General features: G+C 36.5%; 9 non-coding genes across 9 annotated transcripts; all 9 read left to right on the forward strand.

Annotated features, from left to right (window-relative positions):
• Positions 1-4,585: 4,585 nt before the first annotated feature.
• Positions 4,586-4,704, forward strand: LOC137018253 (5S ribosomal RNA). The gene has a single exon (XR_010894880.1). It is a non-coding gene; the product is annotated as a 5S ribosomal RNA (ribosomal RNA).
• Positions 4,705-4,764: 60 nt separating this feature from the next.
• LOC137018254 (5S ribosomal RNA) lies at positions 4,765-4,883 on the forward strand. The gene has a single exon (XR_010894881.1). It is a non-coding gene; the product is annotated as a 5S ribosomal RNA (ribosomal RNA).
• A 60-nt stretch (positions 4,884-4,943) lies between these two features.
• On the forward strand, positions 4,944-5,062 carry LOC137018255 (5S ribosomal RNA). Its single transcript, XR_010894882.1, has one exon. It is a non-coding gene; the product is annotated as a 5S ribosomal RNA (ribosomal RNA).
• A 6,024-nt stretch (positions 5,063-11,086) lies between these two features.
• On the forward strand, positions 11,087-11,205 carry LOC137018256 (5S ribosomal RNA). The gene has a single exon (XR_010894883.1). It is a non-coding gene; the product is annotated as a 5S ribosomal RNA (ribosomal RNA).
• A 60-nt stretch (positions 11,206-11,265) lies between these two features.
• Positions 11,266-11,384, forward strand: LOC137018257 (5S ribosomal RNA). Its single transcript, XR_010894884.1, has one exon. It is a non-coding gene; the product is annotated as a 5S ribosomal RNA (ribosomal RNA).
• A 60-nt stretch (positions 11,385-11,444) lies between these two features.
• LOC137018190 (5S ribosomal RNA) lies at positions 11,445-11,563 on the forward strand. Its single transcript, XR_010894841.1, has one exon. It is a non-coding gene; the product is annotated as a 5S ribosomal RNA (ribosomal RNA).
• Positions 11,564-22,103: 10,540 nt separating this feature from the next.
• Positions 22,104-22,222, forward strand: LOC137018258 (5S ribosomal RNA). The gene has a single exon (XR_010894885.1). It is a non-coding gene; the product is annotated as a 5S ribosomal RNA (ribosomal RNA).
• Positions 22,223-22,282: 60 nt separating this feature from the next.
• LOC137018259 (5S ribosomal RNA) lies at positions 22,283-22,401 on the forward strand. Its single transcript, XR_010894886.1, has one exon. It is a non-coding gene; the product is annotated as a 5S ribosomal RNA (ribosomal RNA).
• A 60-nt stretch (positions 22,402-22,461) lies between these two features.
• LOC137018260 (5S ribosomal RNA) lies at positions 22,462-22,580 on the forward strand. The gene has a single exon (XR_010894887.1). It is a non-coding gene; the product is annotated as a 5S ribosomal RNA (ribosomal RNA).
• The last annotated feature ends 4,920 nt before the right edge of the window (positions 22,581-27,500 follow it).

Genomic DNA, 27,500 nt, shown 5'->3' on the forward strand with positions numbered 1-27,500 from the left:
GAGCAAGACAAAAATAAAATGATGGATACACTACAAGAAGGAGTTTTTTGGACACAAATGGAGCTGACGGACAGTTTGCAGAATGACTTGGATACAATAGAACTTAACGATCAGGAGGGAAAAGAAAAGGACGAACAAGTGAAATCAACGAAAAGAAGACGACCAGTAAAGGTAAAACCAAATTTAGAGACTGCCAGGAAAAAAGTACTTAAAAAGGACGAAATTGTGATTGGGAATAGGTTTGATGTGTTAAAGGTCTTGGAGGAGACAGACTGAAATTATGGATTTTATCAATGTTTTTATATGTTTTATGCTTTTAAGAATAGTTACTTTTAATGCCAGAGGACTTTTAGATGTAAGGAAATTTGAGAAAATGATGGAAATGTGTAAAGGTGAAGATATAATTTTATTACAAGAGACTAATTGGAGAGAAGGGTTTATGACTGGAATAAGGAAAAGGTGGAGTGGAGAGATTTTATATAATAATGGGGATGACAGACTGGGCAGAGGTGTAGCTTTTTTAATAAAGGAAAATAGTGGTGTGATTTGTAAAACAATATACAGTGACAAAGAGGGGAAATGTATGGCTGTAGAAATGAGTTATGAGGGCAAAGTAGTAGTTGTGGTTAATGTACATGCGCCAACGGAAGAGAACAAAAAGGAAGAGTTTTTTAGTGTTTTAAGGGAATTTTTAAGGAAACACAAAGAAGTCATTATGATGGGTGATTTTAATACTGTTTTTAGTAAATTAGAAATGGGAGAGGGAATGGTTTTTAAAACGGATAAAGGAAGGAAAGAGTTAAAGCTATTAATGGAAGAAAACAACATGATCGATATATGGAGAGAAAGAAATGAAAAAGAGAAAGAATATTCAAGGAGACAATTAGTGGGTAATTTTATGTGCAAGACAAGAATAGATTTTATATTATGTACAAGAAATGTTGAAGGTTTTATTGGTAGCATTAAATATGAAGAATCAAGCTTAAGCGATCATAAGCCAATTTTTATGCAAATAGATTGGAGTTCTGTGAAGAGAGGGCCGGGTGTATGGGTTTTAAATACAGAGATTTTAAAGAATGAAGACTATGTTTTAAATATTAAAAAAATGATTGAAAAAGAAAAGGAGAATGAAATGTACACGGAAGATAAAAGAATATGGTGGGAAAACGTTAAATATTTAATTAAAAAGTTCACAATAAAGTACTGCAGGATAATACAGAAAAGTAAGAGAAACAAGGAGAGAGAAATAAGAGACGAATTGAAAAAGGAAATAAATGAGAATGGGAACGATATACAAAAAATAAAGGAATTAGAGGGAATTTTGAAGGAAATGGAAGAAGAAAAATATGAAGGTGCAAGGCTAAGAAGTAAAGCAAAATATACGGTGGAGGGTGAAAAATGTACAAAATTTTTCTTTGATTTAGAAAAAAGAAGAGGAAAAGCAGAAATAATTAAGAAAATAAGAGGGAAAAATGGAGTAGTTGTGGAAACAAATGAGGAAATTTTGAATGAAATAAAACAATACTATGAGAGTTTATTTAGTACAGAGGGGGTGAAAGAGGAAGAAAAACAGGAGTTACTTAAACAAATAAAAACAACAGTAAGAGAAGTAGACAAAAAAGAATGTGATGAAGAGATAAGAGAAGAGGAGATAAAAAGAGCAATAAGTGAACTAAATAAAAAGAAAAGTCCAGGTATAGATGGTTTGGGGAGTGAGTTTTATGTAGTTTTTAAAGAAAGTTTAACTGGTATTTTAAAGGAAGTGTATGTAGAGATTTTTAAGGAAGGAGAATTGAATACAAGAATGGGAATGGGTTTGATGAAGTTGTTATACAAGAGAAAAGGAGAGAAGACCGATTTAAAGAACTATAGACCAATTACTATGTTGAATACTGACTTGAAGATTTTATCAAAAATTTTAGCAAACAGACTGAAGGAAGTGATGCCGAGTATAATTAAAACTAATCAAGTGTACGGAGTGAAAGGAAGAGACATAGCAGATACAACAATTAGTATAAAAGATATGATAAGATACATGCATGAAAAGAATGAAGATGGGTTGATAATCAGTTTAGATTTTGAGAAAGCGTTTGACAGGGTGGAACATGATTTTTTATTTGATCTATTAAAGACTTTTGGTTTTGGAGAAAATTTTATGAAATGGATTAGGATTTTATATAAAGGTGCAGTAACGAAAATTAAATGCAATGGGTTTTTAACACAGTGTTTTAAATTAACTAGATCAATAAGACAGGGATGTCCATTGTCAGCTCTTTTATATTCTTTAGTAGCAGAACCATTGGGTCTAAAAGTAAAACAAGAGGAGGGGATACAAGGGATAGGCATTGAGGGAGAAGAGAATAAAATTTTTCAATATGCAGATGATACGACACTACTGCTAAAAGATCTGGAGAGTGTGAAAAAAGCAATGGAAATTGTACAAAAGTATTGCAGGGGATCAGGAGCTAAAGTAAATGAGGATAAAACTGTATACATGAGATTTGGAGGGGCGACAGTTTTAACAGAGCATTTTACTTTCAAGGAAACAAAAGAAATAAAGATTTTAGGTGTTTTAATGGGGAGGGACGAAAAGAAAGCAGAAGGAACTATGTGGGAAGAAATTTTAGGAGGGATTGAAAGAAGACTGACTTTTTGGAAAATGAGAACATTGACATTAAAGGGGAAGGTTTTAGTGCTTAATGTTTTAATGACTTCAAAACTGTGGTATGTTTTATATTCATCATCTATGCCGTTGTGGGTAGAAAAAAGGCTGAAAAAATGTTTTTTAGATTTTTTATGGGATGGGAAGCCTGCAAGAATAGCATACAATACACTTATAGGAGCAGTGGCGAAGGGAGGGCTGGGGTTAATAGATGTGGAACAAAGAAAAAACAGTTTGAGAGTGAAAATAATAAAAAAGTATTTGGATGAAGAAAACAAAGCGGCATGGAAAAGAACAATGGTTTTTTTTTAAGTAAATGTAGTAATTTTTATCTGGGGGACAATATATTGTGGATGAGAACAAAAAATTGGATGTTGGAGGGGTTGCCTGATTTTTACAAAGAATTGATGAGTGCCTGGGGAAAAATTTTAACAAGTGTACATTTTAATCCACAAGGGAGAGAGAACATTTTAAATCAGCCTTTATTTTTAAACAACTGCATTTTAAATCAAGGGAAACATATTTTTTTTAAGAAATGGTGGGAGGTGGGAATCATGAAAGTCAGAGATGTATTATACGAATTCAAAAAGGGGTTTTTACCGGTACAATACATTGTGGATGTGATGGAGGAGGAAAAGGAGGATTTCAGCAGACAAGAGATAACAAACAAATATGATGTAATTAAGAGCGCAATACCTCAAGAGTGGATAAAGAGAGTTGATAACATGGAAGAAGGGAAACAAGAAAAAGATGTGAATGTGAGGCTGGGGGGAAAACTGTATGCTTTTAAAGTATGTACTGTGAAAAAGTTTTATTGTTTTTTTAGAGATACGGTTTTTAAGAAACCGATTGTTAATGAATATTGGTTACGGAAATTCGATGATTTAAAAGAAGACAGCATATGGAAAAACTTGAATGGAAAAATCATACAGTCAAAATTGGAGAACTTAGAATATTTTATCAGAAATAAAGTGGTTTTCACAGATGCTATTTTAAACAAAATTGGAATGGAGCGAAGTGCTACTTGCAAAGTATGTAATGATGATGATGAAGGGTTTCTGCATTTGTTTTTATACTGTAAAGAATTGGAGGATTTTAACGGGAAGTGTAAAAGAATGATTTTAAGTTTGAGAGGGGAAGATTTTGAATGGAGTAAGGTGGTGATGCTGGGTCTTGATGTCCAATGTAAAAACAGAAAACTTATAAATTTACTTGTGATGTTGATTAAGAGTGCAATATGGGAAAGAAGAGTGATAGCCAAGAGAGAAAACATTTTAATGGATGTTTGGCATATGTTTAAAAGGAAGTTTGAAAAGTATGTTGAATGCTTGTTTTATTATTTTAAACAAGAGGAAAAAATGTATGATTTTTACAGTGTTTTTACGAAGGATGCCTCTATGGTTTTAAAAGACTCAGGATTGACAATATCTTTTTAATTCTTTTGAATGAAATGTACATAAATGTTTTTTTTAGAATTCTTTTTAACAGCACTTACTAAATGTCTGATCCTCCTCCAAGACCGACAACTTTGGAAGAAAATAACTGATGTATTTTAATGTGGAAAATGTTTGATGTATGGTAAATGTGTGATAGGTGATGTAAAGGAGAAATGTGATGTAAAAGATATATGTGATGTAAAGGAGATATGTGATGTAAAGGAGAAATGTGATGTAAAGGAGATATGTGATGTAAAGGGAAAAATGTAATTTTTATTGTATTATTTATTGTATTGTGTTTTATTGATTAATAAAAAAAAAAAAAAAAAAGCACGCCCGATCTCGTCTGATCTCGGAAGCTAAGCAGAGTAGGGCCTGGTTAGTACTTGGATGGGAGACCGCCTGGGAATACCAGGTGCTGTAAGCTTTATGTTTTTCTGAAAGTATAAAGAATGTCTTAAATAGCCCACTCTTGGCAGCAGTTTTCGCTTACGGCCATACCACTCTGAGCACGCCCGATCTCGTCTGATCTCGGAAGCTAAGCAGAGTAGGGCCTGGTTAGTACTTGGATGGGAGACCGCCTGGGAATACCAGGTGCTGTAAGCTTTATGTTTTTCTGAAAGTATAAAGAATGTCTTAAATAGCCCACTCTTGGCAGCAGTTTTCGCTTACGGCCATACCACTCTGAGCACGCCCGATCTCGTCTGATCTCGGAAGCTAAGCAGAGTAGGGCCTGGTTAGTACTTGGATGGGAGACCGCCTGGGAATACCAGGTGCTGTAAGCTTTATGTTTTTCTGAAAGTATAAAGAATGTCTTAAATAGCCCACTCTTGGCAGCAGTTTTCGCTTACGGCCATACCACTCTGAGCACGCCCGATCTCGTCTGATCTCGGAAGCTAAGCAGAGTAGGGCCTGGTTAGTACTTGGATGGGAGACCGCCTGGGAATACCAGGTGCTGTAAGCTTTATGTTTTTCTGAAAGTATAAAGAATGTCTTAAATAGCCCACTCTTGGCAGCAGTTTTCGCTTACGGCCATACCACTCTGAGGGCGCTAGAGAGTGTGAAGGAAGTGAGGTGGCTGCAGTCAGGAGAGGAAGGCTCTCCATTTTGTTTTTTCTACTTTTGTTTGTTTTCTTAGTTTTTTTTTACTTTAAGTTAGGTTTTTTCATTTCTTTCTGTGTTAAACCACCTAACAGCAGCATTTTGCTGTCTGGAGGGTGGTTACGCTTTTTTCCTTCTTTTTTTTTTTTTTTTTTTTTTTTTTACAAACGGACGGATTAATGGATGGCGACACTGTACTAGCTGGAGGAACATGTATGGCTAATGACACTGGAATGGCAAGAGGAACACGCTTGGTTAACAACACTGAACTGGCGGGAGGAACATGCATGGCAAACGACGATGGACTTGCAGGAGGAAAACGCACGACAAACGACACTGGACTGGCTAAACGACAACGAGAGGCTAATCAAAAAGAAGCAACAAGAGAGAGTGGGAAAAGAGTATATTTGAAAGAAGCGACAGTGACTGTGGAACTAGGACAAGTGAAAGATGCAAGGGCGGCGGACATTATAAAAGCTGTGGCAGAGCGGATTGGTGAAGGCAAGATTTTGGCAGTTCGACCCAAACAAACAAAGGAATATGAGGTGACACTGGAGAATGAAAATGACACAGAGCTTTTACTGGACGGTTTAACAATCAATGGAGTAACATGTGAGGTGAAGAGGCTGCAAAACAGAGACTATGTTGTCTCTTTCATGCATCTGCCCGTCTACATGGCTGACGAGGAGATTTTAAATAAATTGGATGGATGGGGAGTTTTCCCAATATCAAAAATAAAAAGACGAGTATATCCGGGCACCAATATTGAAGATGGGACGAGGTTCGTGAGAACACGGTTCCCAAAAGAAGTTGCCTCCCTCCCATATAGCACGAAAATGGAAACGGCAGAAGGCCCACAGTATTTTAGGGTGATGCACAGCCACCAGGTCAAGACTTGTCGGCTGTGCATGAGCCCGGAACATGTGGTGAAGGATTGTCCGGAGTTTAAGTGCTTCAAGTGCGAGGAGAGGGGGCACTTCGCGAGGGACTGCAATGCAGTGGTGTGCCCGGATTGTAAAGTAGTTTTAAATAAGTGTGAGTGTTGGTTTGGGAGTGAGGAGGAGGAGGAACAGCGACATGTGGACGGGCAGATGTATGAAGGAGACAAAGAACAGAGAGAAGAGGAAACAATGGTAGTACAAGAAGACGAAACAACAGAGAACCGGAACATTGAACATCAACAGAAGGATCAGAATGATCAGGTGGAACAATCACAACAAGACAAGGAACATTGGACTCAGATGGATTTAACAGAAAGTTTGCAAAAAGTTTTAGACACTGTGGAACAAAATGAGCAAGACAAAAATAAAATGATGGATACACTACAAGAAGGAGTTTTTGGACACAAATGGAGCTGACGGACAGTTTGCAGAATGACTTGGATACAATAGAACTTAACGATCAGGAGGGAAAAGAAAAGGACGAACAAGTGAAATCAACGAAAAGAAGACGACCAGTAAAGGTAAAACCAAATTTAGAGACTGCCAGGAAAAAAGTACTTAAAAAGGACGAAATTGTGATTGGGAATAGGTTTGATGTGTTAAAGGTCTTGGAGGAGACAGACTGAAATTATGGATTTTATCAATGTTTTTATATGTTTTATGCTTTTAAGAATAGTTACTTTTAATGCCAGAGGACTTTTAGATGTAAGGAAATTTGAGAAAATGATGGAAATGTGTAAAGGTGAAGATATAATTTTATTACAAGAGACTAATTGGAGAGAAGGGTTTATGACTGGAATAAGGAAAAGGTGGAGTGGAGAGATTTTATATAATAATGGGGATGACAGACTGGGCAGAGGTGTAGCTTTTTTAATAAAGGAAAATAGTGGTGTGATTTGTAAAACAATATACAGTGACAAAGAGGGGAAATGTATGGCTGTAGAAATGAGTTATGAGGGCAAAGTAGTAGTTGTGGTTAATGTACATGCGCCAACGGAAGAGAACAAAAAGGAAGAGTTTTTTAGTGTTTTAAGGGAATTTTTAAGGAAACACAAAGAAGTCATTATGATGGGTGATTTTAATACTGTTTTTAGTAAATTAGAAATGGGAGAGGGAATGGTTTTTAAAACGGATAAAGGAAGGAAAGAGTTAAAGCTATTAATGGAAGAAAACAACATGATCGATATATGGAGAGAAAGAAATGAAAAAGAGAAAGAATATTCAAGGAGACAATTAGTGGGTAATTTTATGTGCAAGACAAGAATAGATTTTATATTATGTACAAGAAATGTTGAAGGTTTTATTGGTAGCATTAAATATGAAGAATCAAGCTTAAGCGATCATAAGCCAATTTTTATGCAAATAGATTGGAGTTCTGTGAAGAGAGGGCCGGGTGTATGGGTTTTAAATACAGAGATTTTAAAGAATGAAGACTATGTTTTAAATATTAAAAAAATGATTGAAAAAGAAAAGGAGAATGAAATGTACACGGAAGATAAAAGAATATGGTGGGAAAACGTTAAATATTTAATTAAAAAGTTCACAATAAAGTACTGCAGGATAATACAGAAAAGTAAGAGAAACAAGGAGAGAGAAATAAGAGACGAATTGAAAAAGGAAATAAATGAGAATGGGAACGATATACAAAAAATAAAGGAATTAGAGGGAATTTTGAAGGAAATGGAAGAAGAAAAATATGAAGGTGCAAGGCTAAGAAGTAAAGCAAAATATACGGTGGAGGGTGAAAAATGTACAAAATTTTTCTTTGATTTAGAAAAAAGAAGAGGAAAAGCAGAAATAATTAAGAAAATAAGAGGGAAAAATGGAGTAGTTGTGGAAACAAATGAGGAAATTTTGAATGAAATAAAACAATACTATGAGAGTTTATTTAGTACAGAGGGGGTGAAAGAGGAAGAAAAACAGGAGTTACTTAAACAAATAAAAACAACAGTAAGAGAAGTAGACAAAAAAGAATGTGATGAAGAGATAAGAGAAGAGGAGATAAAAAGAGCAATAAGTGAACTAAATAAAAAGAAAAGTCCAGGTATAGATGGTTTGGGGAGTGAGTTTTATGTAGTTTTTAAAGAAAGTTTAACTGGTATTTTAAAGGAAGTGTATGTAGAGATTTTTAAGGAAGGAGAATTGAATACAAGAATGGGAATGGGTTTGATGAAGTTGTTATACAAGAGAAAAGGAGAGAAGACCGATTTAAAGAACTATAGACCAATTACTATGTTGAATACTGACTTGAAGATTTTATCAAAAATTTTAGCAAACAGACTGAAGGAAGTGATGCCGAGTATAATTAAAACTAATCAAGTGTACGGAGTGAAAGGAAGAGACATAGCAGATACAACAATTAGTATAAAAGATATGATAAGATACATGCATGAAAAGAATGAAGATGGGTTGATAATCAGTTTAGATTTTGAGAAAGCGTTTGACAGGGTGGAACATGATTTTTTATTTGATCTATTAAAGACTTTTGGTTTTGGAGAAAATTTTATGAAATGGATTAGGATTTTATATAAAGGTGCAGTAACGAAAATTAAATGCAATGGGTTTTTAACACAGTGTTTTAAATTAACTAGATCAATAAGACAGGGATGTCCATTGTCAGCTCTTTTATATTCTTTAGTAGCAGAACCATTGGGTCTAAAAGTAAAACAAGAGGAGGGGATACAAGGGATAGGCATTGAGGGAGAAGAGAATAAAATTTTTCAATATGCAGATGATACGACACTACTGCTAAAAGATCTGGAGAGTGTGAAAAAAGCAATGGAAATTGTACAAAAGTATTGCAGGGGATCAGGAGCTAAAGTAAATGAGGATAAAACTGTATACATGAGATTTGGAGGGGCGACAGTTTTAACAGAGCATTTTACTTTCAAGGAAACAAAAGAAATAAAGATTTTAGGTGTTTTAATGGGGAGGGACGAAAAGAAAGCAGAAGGAACTATGTGGGAAGAAATTTTAGGAGGGATTGAAAGAAGACTGACTTTTTGGAAAATGAGAACATTGACATTAAAGGGGAAGGTTTTAGTGCTTAATGTTTTAATGACTTCAAAACTGTGGTATGTTTTATATTCATCATCTATGCCGTTGTGGGTAGAAAAAAGGCTGAAAAAATGTTTTTTAGATTTTTTATGGGATGGGAAGCCTGCAAGAATAGCATACAATACACTTATAGGAGCAGTGGCGAAGGGAGGGCTGGGGTTAATAGATGTGGAACAAAGAAAAAACAGTTTGAGAGTGAAAATAATAAAAAAGTATTTGGATGAAGAAAACAAAGCGGCATGGAAAAGAACAATGGTTTTTTTTTTAAGTAAATGTAGTAATTTTTATCTGGGGGACAATATATTGTGGATGAGAACAAAAAATTGGATGTTGGAGGGGTTGCCTGATTTTTACAAAGAATTGATGAGTGCCTGGGGAAAAATTTTAACAAGTGTACATTTTAATCCACAAGGGAGAGAGAACATTTTAAATCAGCCTTTATTTTTAAACAACTGCATTTTAAATCAAGGGAAACATATTTTTTTTAAGAAATGGTGGGAGGTGGGAATCATGAAAGTCAGAGATGTATTATACGAATTCAAAAAGGGGTTTTTACCGGTACAATACATTGTGGATGTGATGGAGGAGGAAAAGGAGGATTTCAGCAGACAAGAGATAACAAACAAATATGATGTAATTAAGAGCGCAATACCTCAAGAGTGGATAAAGAGAGTTGATAACATGGAAGAAGGGAAACAAGAAAAAGATGTGAATGTGAGGCTGGGGGGAAAACTGTATGCTTTTAAAGTATGTACTGTGAAAAAGTTTTATTGTTTTTTTAGAGATACGGTTTTTAAGAAACCGATTGTTAATGAATATTGGTTACGGAAATTCGATGATTTAAAAGAAGACAGCATATGGAAAAACTTGAATGGAAAAATCATACAGTCAAAATTGGAGAACTTAGAATATTTTATCAGAAATAAAGTGGTTTTCACAGATGCTATTTTAAACAAAATTGGAATGGAGCGAAGTGCTACTTGCAAAGTATGTAATGATGATGATGAAGGGTTTCTGCATTTGTTTTTATACTGTAAAGAATTGGAGGATTTTAACGGGAAGTGTAAAAGAATGATTTTAAGTTTGAGAGGGGAAGATTTTGAATGGAGTAAGGTGGTGATGCTGGGTCTTGATGTCCAATGTAAAAACAGAAAACTTATAAATTTACTTGTGATGTTGATTAAGAGTGCAATATGGGAAAGAAGAGTGATAGCCAAGAGAGAAAACATTTTAATGGATGTTTGGCATATGTTTAAAAGGAAGTTTGAAAAGTATGTTGAATGCTTGTTTTATTATTTTAAACAAGAGGAAAAAATGTATGATTTTTACAGTGTTTTTACGAAGGATGCCTCTATGGTTTTAAAAGACTCAGGATTGACAATATCTTTTTAATTCTTTTGAATGAAATGTACATAAATGTTTTTTTTAGAATTCTTTTTAACAGCACTTACTAAATGTCTGATCCTCCTCCAAGACCGACAACTTTGGAAGAAAATAACTGATGTATTTTAATGTGGAAAATGTTTGATGTATGGTAAATGTGTGATAGGTGATGTAAAGGAGAAATGTGATGTAAAAGATATATGTGATGTAAAGGAGATATGTGATGTAAAGGAGAAATGTGATGTAAAGGAGATATGTGATGTAAAGGGAAAAATGTAATTTTTATTGTATTATTTATTGTATTGTGTTTTATTGATTAATAAAAAAAAAAAAAAAAAAAAAAAAAAAAGCACGCCCGATCTCGTCTGATCTCGGAAGCTAAGCAGAGTAGGGCCTGGTTAGTACTTGGATGGGAGACCGCCTGGGAATACCAGGTGCTGTAAGCTTTATGTTTTTCTGAAAGTATAAAGAATGTCTTAAATAGCCCACTCTTGGCAGCAGTTTTCGCTTACGGCCATACCACTCTGAGCACGCCCGATCTCGTCTGATCTCGGAAGCTAAGCAGAGTAGGGCCTGGTTAGTACTTGGATGGGAGACCGCCTGGGAATACCAGGTGCTGTAAGCTTTATGTTTTTCTGAAAGTATAAAGAATGTCTTAAATAGCCCACTCTTGGCAGCAGTTTTCGCTTACGGCCATACCACTCTGAGCACGCCCGATCTCGTCTGATCTCGGAAGCTAAGCAGAGTAGGGCCTGGTTAGTACTTGGATGGGAGACCGCCTGGGAATACCAGGTGCTGTAAGCTTTATGTTTTTCTGAAAGTATAAAGAATGTCTTAAATAGCCCACTCTTGGCAGCAGTTTTCGCTTACGGCCATACCACTCTGAGCACGCCCGATCTCGTCTGATCTCGGAAGCTAAGCAGAGTAGGGCCTGGTTAGTACTTGGATGGGAGACCGCCTGGGAATACCAGGTGCTGTAAAGGCCGGAACACACCAAGCCGACGGTCGGCCGTCGGGCAGTTTTTCTTCGTCGGCCGACTAAGTTTCCTCGGTGTGTTCTGCACCGTCGGCTGAAGTTGGTCCTCGTCGGCTTTGTTTCGGCCGATTCGAAATGTTGAATCGGCGTTGGACCTCGTCGGGCCGTCGGGCCATATGATCATTCTGATTGGCTGTTCAGCTAGCGAACCAGTGCATGAGAAAAGAAAAACGGAAGTGACGAAGCAAGTAAACGACGAAGTCAAGAGGGAACACACATTGTTTACCTTAGGTACGTGAAAGACATGGCTATCTGGAACGAGGCAAGTGAAGACGAATTGATCAACATGATCCAGGAAAGGCCGGGTTTGTATGACATTACGGAAAAATGTTATGTCAACCGTGTGCTGAAAGCTGAACTGTGGCGTGAGATCGAAAATAAACTCGTCATATCAGGTAAGATTTCCTTTTTGGCAATTGAGAAAGCTTGTTTGTAATTGTTCAATAGTCCATAGTAAAACTAATATAACCATTTTAGTGTTTTGTGTGTACCAAACTAAGTTTGTTTATGGAAACAGACAGTAATTAATATGTGCTGTGCTAGCATCTCATATTTCATAATAATATTAAAGTTAATCAAATTGTTAATAATATAATTAACAATACAGCAAAAAGTAACATTTGTTGGCATAACAAATACTCATTAAAGTGACAAAATAAGCAGCCATAACACTTAATGCTTACAAAATTTTACTTTGTCCCTCAGAAAAAGAGCTCAAGAAGCGGTGGGATTCATTGCGAACCCAATACATGCGTTATAAGAAACAAGGACCCTCAGGAAGTTCTGGAGCTCAGAAGACTGGCAGGCAGCAATGGATCCTGAACCGCCTGCAGTTTCTAGAGCCTCACACAAAAAGGAAGGAGAGCACTTCAAATCTAATGATCATGGTAAATAAACAAATATATTTATATTTATTTATTTATTTATTGTTTAATTGCAGAATAAAATAAACATTTTGCTTTTTGTAAGATGGCAAGTGCTTCTTTAAAAGAGTCTATTCACAAGTAACTCCGCATATTAAGTCAAGCCATTACATTAACTTGTCACATTTGTATCTTATGTTTTTTAAGGAACCTGCGGCTGATAGTGATTCCTGTTCACCCTCAGATGGTACCAACAGTGACACCTGGACTGGCACCCATGAAGACCCCAGCTTCAGTGATGCTGACCTACGGTCAAGTACACCCTTGGCTGAATCCACCATCTGTGGAACTGAGTCCACAGCCATGAGAAAGGACCATTTGCAAAGCTCCAACATAAAACCAAAGCCTCCAGGGAAGCGCAGGAAGATGCAAGACGAATCCTCCAGCGAGGAATCCACAAACTTGATGCGCACCATCGGCAAAACTCTGGAAAAGTTGGCATCACAGGAAAACACCAATGATGCCATCTCAGCTTACTGCAAAAATCTTGAACACAGAATGCGGAATTTGCCACCACATCTACTGCCACATTTCCAGCATGAGGTTGATAATTGCATTTTCAAATATTCAGTGGGCCACAACCATGCACTGGATGCATCTTCCAATCAGTATACACACTTGTAATTTTTTATGTAGCAAAATTGTAAACAGATATTGTAGCATTTAGTAAATATGTCACGCTTAGTTGTACGTTATATTAGAGTACTTATGCAAAGTTTATATTTCTGTACATTTTATTTATTTTAAATACCAACTGTTGATATTTTTCTGTAAATTACCTTAATGCTATTTTTGCACATTTGAAAATAAAACACTGACTTTGTGTAAAAGGTACTTCACTGTTCTTTATGTAAAAAAAAAATCACAAAACACAATGATGTAAAAATATAAACTTTATTTTGCAAATTCACACCATTGTTATAAAACATAAACCAAGGTCAAGGGGGAAAGAAACAAGTTTGCTACATGCTTATATTTTGCCCCACTGAAAGGGCACTGCACCGGTGTCCGAATTAAAGTACTGGCACAGTTTATCCCTGAGCTGTTTGGCGTGTGTTGTACTGTTGGTTGTGCGTGGCAGAGAGGCCTGCTGTAGGCCAGGGTCTTCTCTCCATCTTCCAGGGACAGTGTCATGATCTTGTTCTTCCTGGTCGATTCCTGCCATGTACACTTCACAGCACTCTTTGCGCAGAAAGTTGTGCAGAGCACAGCAAGACAAAACAATGTCCTCCACTTTGGCAGTGCTTTGAATATTAATGGTGGTTAGTAGGACGCGAAAACGATTTGCCAGGATGCCAAATGCATTTTCAACCACCCTTCGAGCTCGCGAAAGTCTGTAATTGAATATGCGTTGCTCTACAGACAGCTTGCGGTTCGGGTATGGCTTCATGAGGTATTCCTTTAAGGGGAATGCCTCATCAGCCACAATGCAGTAAGGGGCCAGCTGGTCTGATTCAGGAAGTGGTGCAGGTGCAGGAATGTTGGATGTTCTTTTCTCCAAGGCATCCTGCAATGAGCATCCCCCAAACACTCCACCATCTGAAATGCGCCCGTTGCAGCCCACATCAACATACAGAAATCTGTAGTTGCTGTCTACCAGTGCCATAAGCACTATTGAGAATGTATGCTTGTAGTTGAAGAATTTAGATCCAGATCCTGGAGGGGGACGAATGTTAATGTGCTTTCCATCCAGAGCACCCAGGCAATTTGGGAAATGCCACTGATTCTGGAATCCAACGGCTACTTGCTGCCACTCTTCCACTGTGTCTGGGCACTAAAAAACAATATAATTAAAAGAAATTAGTTTAACTCGTCAGACCATTAATAACTCAGTGATTTTGACATTCTTGAATTAACCCTGCAAAGCCCACTTCTGCAGAATTACAACATCACTTTCAAAAATTAAAAAAAAAATGCCTGCAAATGTTTTTTTCTCTCAAGATCACATTTACATAGTTAATGGGTTCTATTGTTCGTCCTCACAATGCTATTGGGTTGAAGAAGTGTTTATAGGTCAGCATTAGGCTCTTTATGTTTTGGATTTTGGGGGGAGATGCCTGTTGCATTGTTCAGGGACAGGTATGAATGGTCTTGAATATGAACCTGTAAGTGCTCTGGGGGGATGAATGTGTTCTTTTAGTATGATAAGTAGAGAGCATAATAGGCCAGCCAGACTGTATTGTTTGAATGTAGTAGTGGAATTTTATTTGCATTGAAATTATAATTTGATGGATAATACTTAGATCTCTGCCCTCGACACATGGTCTACCATCCTGTCTATTCTTTCAGTTTATCTACTACAATATAAGACCCTAAAATTACCCTTATTAAAATGTAAAAAAACTGAAAAATCTTTAATTTCTACATCAGAGGCCTCCTAAAACAATATCTGAGAGATCAAAAAAATTGCTCATTTTTGGGCTAAAACAAAAAACATTAAACAGATACATGTATACCTTTAGGTATTTCTCTTTTAAGACTTGGTAGATTGCTGCACAGGTTTCAGGAACAAATTGCTGAATTGTGGACATTCCCACCCGGAATTGGTAAGAAAGGCTCTTGAAGCTTTCTCCTGCAAAGATTACAAACACATAACTCCACTATTAATTTTCCACACCTTTTACAGAGTCAAATCTAACACTTTTAATGCATTTGTACTACACTACATTAAAGCAAATATTTTTTTTATCAGTTATTAAAGACATTGTGCTACAAACAACCATAATAATGTTTTATACATTGTGTCTTTTTAAAGTAGGCTACAACTGGATACAAAATAATAAAATTCTTTTCACTTTTATAATGCTTCATAATACACCAAAATAAACACAACTGAAAAGGTGTTTTAATGAAATGTTCAAACAACGAATAACCTTACCTGTTGCCAAGAACCGTAGTGTAATCATCAGACGTTCCCCCACGGAGATACAATCCCGGTAGTTCGTGTTTGTTCTCTGTATGATTGGACTAATAAGTTCTTTTAACATGTGAAATTGAGTGGGAAAAAGCCGAGCGAAATTTTTAAAACCAAAAGTTTCCTGTAACTCGAGCTCTCGACACAGGTTCGGGAAAGCACCTTGGGCCTGTCTCTGGAGTATCCATGGTTTCACCCATTTAGTGCGCTTTCTCCGTATTTTTCTCATCCGCTTCTTCTTTTCCTCTTCCACAAGCAAAAGACCAAGGGCTGACAAAGCCAGTGCCATTTGCAACGTGTCGGACATTTTTGAAATAACACGAATCCGTATGTGATGAGCGAGAACTGGTTTTTCATGCACCTTTGTTTATGTTTTGTATCCCTGTAGCTCTTCCGGTCTCCCTAGCAACGAACCATAGCAACGAACACAAACTACTGCCACCTGCTGGCATGGAAAGGCATTTCATCTCACGCAGGCGCAGAACGGACGTGCTATTTGGCCGTCGGCTGTCGAACGTCGGCTTGGTGTGTCAGGGCAACTTTGGACCCAGACGCTGCCGACGCCAGCCGACGCCAGCCGACCCCGCAGTCTGCTTTCGTCGCCACTAGTTCGTCGCCGTCGGCTTGGTGTGTTCCGGCCTTAAGCTTTATGTTTTTCTGAAAGTATAAAGAATGTCTTAAATAGCCCACTCTTGGCAGCAGTTTTCGCTTACGGCCATACCACTCTGAGGGCGCTAGAGAGTGTGAAGGAAGTGAGGTGGCTGCAGTCAGGAGAGGAAGGCTCTCCATTTTGTTTTTTCTACTTTTGTTTGTTTTCTTAGTTTTTTTTTACTTTAAGTTAGGTTTTTTCATTTCTTTCTGTGTTAAACCACCTAACAGCAGCATTTTGCTGTCTGGAGGGTGGTTACGCTTTTTTCCTTTTTTTTTTTTTTCTTTTTTTTTTTTTTTACAAACGGACGGATTAATGGATGGCGACACTGTACTAGCTGGAGGAACATGTATGGCTAATGACACTGGAATGGCAAGAGGAACACGCTTGGTTAACAACACTGAACTGGCGGGAGGAACATGCATGGCAAACGACGATGGACTTGCAGGAGGAAAACGCACGACAAACGACACTGGACTGGCTAAACGACAACGAGAGGCTAATCAAAAAGAAGCAACAAGAGAGAGTGGGAAAAGAGTATATTTGAAAGAAGCGACAGTGACTGTGGAACTAGGACAAGTGAAAGATGCAAGGGCGGCGGACATTATAAAAGCTGTGGCAGAGCGGATTGGTGAAGGCAAGATTTTGGCAGTTCGACCCAAACAAACAAAGGAATATGAGGTGACACTGGAGAATGAAAATGACACAGAGCTTTTACTGGACGGTTTAACAATCAATGGAGTAACATGTGAGGTGAAGAGGCTGCAAAACAGAGACTATGTTGTCTCTTTCATGCATCTGCCCGTCTACATGGCTGACGAGGAGATTTTAAATAAATTGGATGGATGGGGAGTTTTCCCAATATCAAAAATAAAAAGACGAGTATATCCGGGCACCAATATTGAAGATGGGACGAGGTTCGTGAGAACACGGTTCCCAAAAGAAGTTGCCTCCCTCCCATATAGCACGAAAATGGAAACGGCAGAAGGCCCACAGTATTTTAGGGTGATGCACAGCCACCAGGTCAAGACTTGTCGGCTGTGCATGAGCCCGGAACATGTGGTGAAGGATTGTCCGGAGTTTAAGTGCTTCAAGTGCGAGGAGAGGGGGCACTTCGCGAGGGACTGCAATGCAGTGGTGTGCCCGGATTGTAAAGTAGTTTTAAATAAGTGTGAGTGTTGGTTTGGGAGTGAGGAGGAGGAGGAACAGCGACATGTGGACGGGCAGATGTATGAAGGAGACAAAGAACAGAGAGAAGAGGAAACAATGGTAGTACAAGAAGACGAAACAACAGAGAACCGGAACATTGAACATCAACAGAAGGATCAGAATGATCAGGTGGAACAATCACAACAAGACAAGGAACATTGGACTCAGATGGATTTAACAGAAAGTTTGCAAAAAGTTTTAGACACTGTGGAACAAAATGAGCAAGACAAAAATAAAATGATGGATACACTACAAGAAGGAGTTTTTTGGACACAAATGGAGCTGACGGACAGTTTGCAGAATGACTTGGATACAATAGAACTTAACGATCAGGAGGGAAAAGAAAAGGACGAACAAGTGAAATCAACGAAAAGAAGACGACCAGTAAAGGTAAAACCAAATTTAGAGACTGCCAGGAAAAAAGTACTTAAAAAGGACGAAATTGTGATTGGGAATAGGTTTGATGTGTTAAAGGTCTTGGAGGAGACAGACTGAAATTATGGATTTTATCAATGTTTTTATATGTTTTATGCTTTTAAGAATAGTTACTTTTAATGCCAGAGGACTTTTAGATGTAAGGAAATTTGAGAAAATGATGGAAATGTGTAAAGGTGAAGATATAATTTTATTACAAGAGACTAATTGGAGAGAAGGGTTTATGACTGGAATAAGGAAAAGGTGGAGTGGAGAGATTTTATATAATAATGGGGATGACAGACTGGGCAGAGGTGTAGCTTTTTTAATAAAGGAAAATAGTGGTGTGATTTGTAAAACAATATACAGTGACAAAGAGGGGAAATGTATGGCTGTAGAAATGAGTTATGAGGGCAAAGTAGTAGTTGTGGTTAATGTACATGCGCCAACGGAAGAGAACAAAAAGGAAGAGTTTTTTAGTGTTTTAAGGGAATTTTTAAGGAAACACAAAGAAGTCATTATGATGGGTGATTTTAATACTGTTTTTAGTAAATTAGAAATGGGAGAGGGAATGGTTTTTAAAACGGATAAAGGAAGGAAAGAGTTAAAGCTATTAATGGAAGAAAACAACATGATCGATATATGGAGAGAAAGAAATGAAAAAGAGAAAGAATATTCAAGGAGACAATTAGTGGGTAATTTTATGTGCAAGACAAGAATAGATTTTATATTATGTACAAGAAATGTTGAAGGTTTTATTGGTAGCATTAAATATGAAGAATCAAGCTTAAGCGATCATAAGCCAATTTTTATGCAAATAGATTGGAGTTCTGTGAAGAGAGGGCCGGGTGTATGGGTTTTAAATACAGAGATTTTAAAGAATGAAGACTATGTTTTAAATATTAAAAAAATGATTGAAAAAGAAAAGGAGAATGAAATGTACACGGAAGATAAAAGAATATGGTGGGAAAACGTTAAATATTTAATTAAAAAGTTCACAATAAAGTACTGCAGGATAATACAGAAAAGTAAGAGAAACAAGGAGAGAGAAATAAGAGACGAATTGAAAAAGGAAATAAATGAGAATGGGAACGATATACAAAAAATAAAGGAATTAGAGGGAATTTTGAAGGAAATGGAAGAAGAAAAATATGAAGGTGCAAGGCTAAGAAGTAAAGCAAAATATACGGTGGAGGGTGAAAAATGTACAAAATTTTTCTTTGATTTAGAAAAAAGAAGAGGAAAAGCAGAAATAATTAAGAAAATAAGAGGGAAAAATGGAGTAGTTGTGGAAACAAATGAGGAAATTTTGAATGAAATAAAACAATACTATGAGAGTTTATTTAGTACAGAGGGGTGAAAGAGGAAGAAAAACAGGAGTTACTTAAACAAATAAAAACAACAGTAAGAGAAGTAGACAAAAAAGAATGTGATGAAGAGATAAGAGAAGAGGAGATAAAAAGAGCAATAAGTGAACTAAATAAAAAGAAAAGTCCAGGTATAGATGGTTTGGGGAGTGAGTTTTATGTAGTTTTTAAAGAAAGTTTAACTGGTATTTTAAAGGAAGTGTATGTAGAGATTTTTAAGGAAGGAGAATTGAATACAAGAATGGGAATGGGTTTGATGAAGTTGTTATACAAGAGAAAAGGAGAGAAGACCGATTTAAAGAACTATAGACCAATTACTATGTTGAATACTGACTTGAAGATTTTATCAAAAATTTTAGCAAACAGACTGAAGGAAGTGATGCCGAGTATAATTAAAACTAATCAAGTGTACGGAGTGAAAGGAAGAGACATAGCAGATACAACAATTAGTATAAAAGATATGATAAGATACATGCATGAAAAGAATGAAGATGGGTTGATAATCAGTTTAGATTTTGAGAAAGCGTTTGACAGGGTGGAACATGATTTTTTATTTGATCTATTAAAGACTTTTGGTTTTGGAGAAAATTTTATGAAATGGATTAGGATTTTATATAAAGGTGCAGTAACGAAAATTAAATGCAATGGGTTTTTAACACAGTGTTTTAAATTAACTAGATCAATAAGACAGGGATGTCCATTGTCAGCTCTTTTATATTCTTTAGTAGCAGAACCATTGGGTCTAAAAGTAAAACAAGAGGAGGGGATACAAGGGATAGGCATTGAGGGAGAAGAGAATAAAATTTTTCAATATGCAGATGATACGACACTACTGCTAAAAGATCTGGAGAGTGTGAAAAAAGCAATGGAAATTGTACAAAAGTATTGCAGGGGATCAGGAGCTAAAGTAAATGAGGATAAAACTGTATACATGAGATTTGGAGGGGCGACAGTTTTAACAGAGCATTTTACTTTCAAGGAAACAAAAGAAATAAAGATTTTAGGTGTTTTAATGGGGAGGGACGAAAAGAAAGCAGAAGGAACTATGTGGGAAGAAATTTTAGGAGGGATTGAAAGAAGACTGACTTTTTGGAAAATGAGAACATTGACATTAAAGGGGAAGGTTTTAGTGCTTAATGTTTTAATGACTTCAAAACTGTGGTATGTTTTATATTCATCATCTATGCCGTTGTGGGTAGAAAAAAGGCTGAAAAAATGTTTTTTAGATTTTTTATGGGATGGGAAGCCTGCAAGAATAGCATACAATACACTTATAGGAGCAGTGGCGAAGGGAGGGCTGGGGTTAATAGATGTGGAACAAAGAAAAAACAGTTTGAGAGTGAAAATAATAAAAAAGTATTTGGATGAAGAAAACAAAGCGGCATGGAAAAGAACAATGGTTTTTTTTTTAAGTAAATGTAGTAATTTTTATCTGGGGGACAATATATTGTGGATGAGAACAAAAAATTGGATGTTGGAGGGGTTGCCTGATTTTTACAAAGAATTGATGAGTGCCTGGGGAAAAATTTTAACAAGTGTACATTTTAATCCACAAGGGAGAGAGAACATTTTAAATCAGCCTTTATTTTTAAACAACTGCATTTTAAATCAAGGGAAACATATTTTTTTTAAGAAATGGTGGGAGGTGGGAATCATGAAAGTCAGAGATGTATTATACGAATTCAAAAAGGGGTTTTTACCGGTACAATACATTGTGGATGTGATGGAGGAGGAAAAGGAGGATTTCAGCAGACAAGAGATAACAAACAAATATGATGTAATTAAGAGCGCAATACCTCAAGAGTGGATAAAGAGAGTTGATAACATGGAAGAAGGGAAACAAGAAAAAGATGTGAATGTGAGGCTGGGGGGAAAACTGTATGCTTTTAAAGTATGTACTGTGAAAAAGTTTTATTGTTTTTTTAGAGATACGGTTTTTAAGAAACCGATTGTTAATGAATATTGGTTACGGAAATTCGATGATTTAAAAGAAGACAGCATATGGAAAAACTTGAATGGAAAAATCATACAGTCAAAATTGGAGAACTTAGAATATTTTATCAGAAATAAAGTGGTTTTCACAGATGCTATTTTAAACAAAATTGGAATGGAGCGAAGTGCTACTTGCAAAGTATGTAATGATGATGATGAAGGGTTTCTGCATTTGTTTTTATACTGTAAAGAATTGGAGGATTTTAACGGGAAGTGTAAAAGAATGATTTTAAGTTTGAGAGGGGAAGATTTTGAATGGAGTAAGGTGGTGATGCTGGGTCTTGATGTCCAATGTAAAAACAGAAAACTTATAAATTTACTTGTGATGTTGATTAAGAGTGCAATATGGGAAAGAAGAGTGATAGCCAAGAGAGAAAACATTTTAATGGATGTTTGGCATATGTTTAAAAGGAAGTTTGAAAAGTATGTTGAATGCTTGTTTTATTATTTTAAACAAGAGGAAAAAATGTATGATTTTTACAGTGTTTTTACGAAGGATGCCTCTATGGTTTTAAAAGACTCAGGATTGACAATATCTTTTTAATTCTTTTGAATGAAATGTACATAAATGTTTTTTTTAGAATTCTTTTTAACAGCACTTACTAAATGTCTGATCCTCCTCCAAGACCGACAACTTTGGAAGAAAATAACTGATGTATTTTAATGTGGAAAATGTTTGATGTATGGTAAATGTGTGATAGGTGATGTAAAGGAGAAATGTGATGTAAAAGATATATGTGATGTAAAGGAGATATGTGATGTAAAGGAGAAATGTGATGTAAAGGAGATATGTGATGTAAAGGGAAAAATGTAATTTTTATTGTATTATTTATTGTATTGAAAAAAAAAAAAAAAAAAAAAAGCACGCCCGATCTCGTCTGATCTCGGAAGCTAAGCAGAGTAGGGCCTGGTTAGTACTTGGATGGGAGACCGCCTGGGAATACCAGGTGCTGTAAGCTTTATGTTTTTCTGAAAGTATAAAGAATGTCTTAAATAGCCCACTCTTGGCAGCAGTTTTCGCTTACGGCCATACCACTCTGAGCACGCCCGATCTCGTCTGATCTCGGAAGCTAAGCAGAGTAGGGCCTGGTTAGTACTTGGATGGGAGACCGCCTGGGAATACCAGGTGCTGTAAGCTTTATGTTTTTCTGAAAGTATAAAGAATGTCTTAAATAGCCCACTCTTGGCAGCAGTTTTCGCTTACGGCCATACCACTCTGAGCACGCCCGATCTCGTCTGATCTCGGAAGCTAAGCAGAGTAGGGCCTGGTTAGTACTTGGATGGGAGACCGCCTGGGAATACCAGGTGCTGTAAGCTTTATGTTTTTCTGAAAGTATAAAGAATGTCTTAAATAGCCCACTCTTGGCAGCAGTTTTCGCTTACGGCCATACCACTCTGAGCACGCCCGATCTCGTCTGATCTCGGAAGCTAAGCAGAGTAGGGCCTGGTTAGTACTTGGATGGGAGACCGCCTGGGAATACCAGGTGCTGTAAGCTTTATGTTTTTCTGAAAGTATAAAGAATGTCTTAAATAGCCCACTCTTGGCAGCAGTTTTCGCTTACGGCCATACCACTCTGAGGGCGCTAGAGAGTGTGAAGGAAGTGAGGTGGCTGCAGTCAGGAGAGGAAGGCTCTCCATTTTGTTTTTTCTACTTTTGTTTGTTTTCTTAGTTTTTTTTTACTTTAAGTTAGGTTTTTTCATTTCTTTCTGTGTTAAACCACCTAACAGCAGCATTTTGCTGTCTGGAGGGTGGTTACGCTTTTTTCCTTCTTTTTTTTTTTTTTTTTTTTTTTTTACAAACGGACGGATTAATGGATGGCGACACTGTACTAGCTGGAAGAACATGTATGGCTAATGACACTGGAATGGCAAGAGGAACACGCTTGGTTAACAACACTGAACTGGCGGGAGGAACATGCATGGCAAACGACGATGGACTTGCAGGAGGAAAACGCACGACAAACGACACTGGACTGGCTAAACGACAACGAGAGGCTAATCAAAAAGAAGCAACAAGAGAGAGTGGGAAAAGAGTATATTTGAAAGAAGCGACAGTGACTGTGGAACTAGGACAAGTGAAAGATGCAAGGGCGGCGGACATTATAAAAGCTGCGGCAGAGCGGATTGGTGAAGGCAAGATTTTGGCAGTTCGACCCAAACAAACAAAGGAATATGAGGTGACACTGGAGAATGAAAATGACACAGAGCTTTTACTGGACGGTTTAACAATCAATGGAGTAACATGTGAGGTGAAGAGGCTGCAAAACAGAGACTATGTTGTCTCTTTCATGCATCTGCCCGTCTACATGGCTGACGAGGAGATTTTAAATAAATTGGATGGATGGGGAGTTTTCCCAATATCAAAAATAAAAAGACGAGTATATCCGGGCACCAATATTGAAGATGGGACGAGGTTCGTGAGAACACGGTTCCCAAAAGAAGTTGCCTCCCTCCCATATAGCACGAAAATGGAAACGGCAGAAGGCCCACAGTATTTTAGGGTGATGCACAGCCACCAGGTCAAGACTTGTCGGCTGTGCATGAGCCCGGAACATGTGGTGAAGGATTGTCCGGAGTTTAAGTGCTTCAAGTGCGAGGAGAGGGGGCACTTCGCGAGGGACTGCAATGCAGTGGTGTGCCCGGATTGTAAAGTAGTTTTAAATAAGTGTGAGTGTTGGTTTGGGAGTGAGGAGGAGGAGGAACAGCGACATGTGGACGGGCAGATGTATGAAGGAGACAAAGAACAGAGAGAAGAGGAAACAATGGTAGTACAAGAAGACGAAACAACAGAGAACCGGAACATTGAACATCAACAGAAGGATCAGAATGATCAGGTGGAACAATCACAACAAGACAAGGAACATTGGACTTAACAGAAAGTTTGCAAAAAGTTTTAGACACTGTGGAACAAAATGAGCAAGACAAAAATAAAATGATGGATACACTACAAGAAGGAGTTTTTTGGACACAAATGGAGCTGACGGACAGTTTGCAGAATGACTTGGATACAATAGAACTTAACGATCAGGAGGGAAAAGAAAAGGACGAACAAGTGAAATCAACGAAAAGAAGACGACCAGTAAAGGTAAAACCAAATTTAGAGACTGCCAGGAAAAAAGTACTTAAAAAGGACGAAATTGTGATTGGGAATAGGTTTGATGTGTTAAAGGTCTTGGAGGAGACAGACTGAAATTATGGATTTTATCAATGTTTTTATATGTTTTATGCTTTTAAGAATAGTTACTTTTAATGCCAGAGGACTTTTAGATGTAAGGAAATTTGAGAAAATGATGGAAATATGTAAAGGTGAAGATATAATTTTATTACAAGAGACTAATTGGAGAGAAGGGTTTATGACTGGAATAAGGAAAAGGTGGAGTGGAGAGATTTTATATAATAATGGGGATGACAGACTGGGCAGAGGTGTAGCTTTTTTAATAAAGGAAAATAGTGGTGTGATTTGTAAAACAATATACAGTGACAAAGAGGGGAAATGTATGGCTGTAGAAATGAGTTATGAGGGCAAAGTAGTAGTTGTGGTTAATGTACATGCGCCAACGGAAGAGAACAAAAAGGAAGAGTTTTTTAGTGTTTTAAGGGAATTTTTAAGGAAACACAAAGAAGTCATTATGATGGGTGATTTTAATACTGTTTTTAGTAAATTAGAAATGGGAGAGGGAATGGTTTTTAAAACGGATAAAGGAAGGAAAGAGTTAAAGCTATTAATGGAAGAAAACAACATGATCGATATATGGAGAGAAAGAAATGAAAAAGAGAAAGAATATTCAAGGAGACAATTAGTGGGTAATTTTATGTGCAAGACAAGAATAGATTTTATATTATGTACAAGAAATGTTGAAGGTTTTATTGGTAGCATTAAATATGAAGAATCAAGCTTAAGCGATCATAAGCCAATTTTTATGCAAATAGATTGGAGTTCTGTGAAGAGAGGGCCGGGTGTATGGGTTTTAAATACAGAGATTTTAAAGAATGAAGACTATGTTTTAAATATTAAAAAAATGATTGAAAAAGAAAAGGAGAATGAAATGTACACGGAAGATAAAAGAATATGGTGGGAAAACGTTAAATATTTAATTAAAAAGTTCACAATAAAGTACTGCAGGATAATACAGAAAAGTAAGAGAAACAAGGAGAGAGAAATAAGAGACGAATTGAAAAAGGAAATAAATGAGAATGGGAACGATATACAAAAAATAAAGGAATTAGAGGGAATTTTGAAGGAAATGGAAGAAGAAAAATATGAAGGTGCAAGGCTAAGAAGTAAAGCAAAATATACGGTGGAGGGTGAAAAATGTACAAAATTTTTCTTTGATTTAGAAAAAAGAAGAGGAAAAGCAGAAATAATTAAGAAAATAAGAGGGAAAAATGGAGTAGTTGTGGAAACAAATGAGGAAATTTTGAATGAAATAAAACAATACTATGAGAGTTTATTTAGTACAGAGGGGGTGAAAGAGGAAGAAAAACAGGAGTTACTTAAACAAATAAAAACAACAGTAAGAGAAGTAGACAAAAAAGAATGTGATGAAGAGATAAGAGAAGAGGAGATAAAAAGAGCAATAAGTGAACTAAATAAAAAGAAAAGTCCAGGTATAGATGGTTTGGGGAGTGAGTTTTATGTAGTTTTTAAAGAAAGTTTAACTGGTATTTTAAAGGAAGTGTATGTAGAGATTTTTAAGGAAGGAGAATTGAATACAAGAATGGGAATGGGTTTGATGAAGTTGTTATACAAGAGAAAAGGAGAGAAGACCGATTTAAAGAACTATAGACCAATTACTATGTTGAATACTGACTTGAAGATTTTATCAAAAATTTTAGCAAACAGACTGAAGGAAGTGATGCCGAGTATAATTAAAACTAATCAAGTGTACGGAGTGAAAGGAAGAGACATAGCAGATACAACAATTAGTATAAAAGATATGATAAGATACATGCATGAAAAGAATGAAGATGGGTTGATAATCAGTTTAGATTTTGAGAAAGCGTTTGACAGGGTGGAACATGATTTTTTTATTTGATCTATTAAAGACTTTTGGTTTTGGAGAAAATTTTATGAAATGGATTAGGATTTTATATAAAGGTGCAGTAACGAAAATTAAATGCAATGGGTTTTTAACACAGTGTTTTAAATTAACTAGATCAATAAGACAGGGATGTCCATTGTCAGCTCTTTTATATTCTTTAGTAGCAGAACCATTGGGTCTAAAAGTAAAACAAGAGGAGGGGATACAAGGGATAGGCATTGAGGGAGAAGAGAATAAAATTTTTCAATATGCAGATGATACGACACTACTGCTAAAAGATCTGGAGAGTGTGAAAAAAGCAATGGAAATTGTACAAAAGTATTGCAGGGGATCAGGAGCTAAAGTAAATGAGGATAAAACTGTATACATGAGATTTGGAGGGGCGACAGTTTTAACAGAGCATTTTACTTTCAAGGAAACAAAAGAAATAAAGATTTTAGGTGTTTTAATGGGGAGGGACGAAAAGAAAGCAGAAGGAACTATGTGGGAAGAAATTTTAGGAGGGATTGAAAGAAGACTGACTTTTTGGAAAATGAGAACATTGACATTAAAGGGGAAGGTTTTAGTGCTTAATGTTTTAATGACTTCAAAACTGTGGTATGTTTTATATTCATCATCTATGCCGTTGTGGGTAGAAAAAAGGCTGAAAAAATGTTTTTTAGATTTTTTATGGGATGGGAAGCCTGCAAGAATAGCATACAATACACTTATAGGAGCAGTGGCGAAGGGAGGGCTGGGGTTAATAGATGTGGAACAAAGAAAAAACAGTTTGAGAGTGAAAATAATAAAAAAGTATTTGGATGAAGAAAACAAAGCGGCATGGAAAAGAACAATGGTTTTTTTTTTAAGTAAATGTAGTAATTTTTATCTGGGGGACAATATATTGTGGATGAGAACAAAAAATTGGATGTTGGAGGGGTTGCCTGATTTTTACAAAGAATTGATGAGTGCCTGGGGAAAAATTTTAACAAGTGTACATTTTAATCCACAAGGGAGAGAGAACATTTTAAATCAGCCTTTATTTTTAAACAACTGCATTTTAAATCAAGGGAAACATATTTTTTAAGAAATGGTGGGAGGTGGGAATCATGAAAGTCAGAGATGTATTATACGAATTCAAAAAGGGGTTTTTACCGGTACAATACATTGTGGATGTGATGGAGGAGGAAAAGGAGGATTTCAGCAGACAAGAGATAACAAACAAATATGATGTAATTAAGAGCGCAATACCTCAAGAGTGGATAAAGAGAGTTGATAACATGGAAGAAGGGAAACAAGAAAAAGATGTGAATGTGAGGCTGGGGGGAAAACTGTATGCTTTTAAAGTATGTACTGTGAAAAAGTTTTATTGTTTTTTTAGAGATACGGTTTTTA

The sequence above is a fragment of the Chanodichthys erythropterus genome, chromosome 3, assembly GCF_024489055.1.
Source record: "Chanodichthys erythropterus isolate Z2021 chromosome 3, ASM2448905v1, whole genome shotgun sequence".
In the NCBI taxonomy this organism is placed as follows: Eukaryota; Metazoa; Chordata; class Actinopteri; order Cypriniformes; family Xenocyprididae; genus Chanodichthys; species Chanodichthys erythropterus.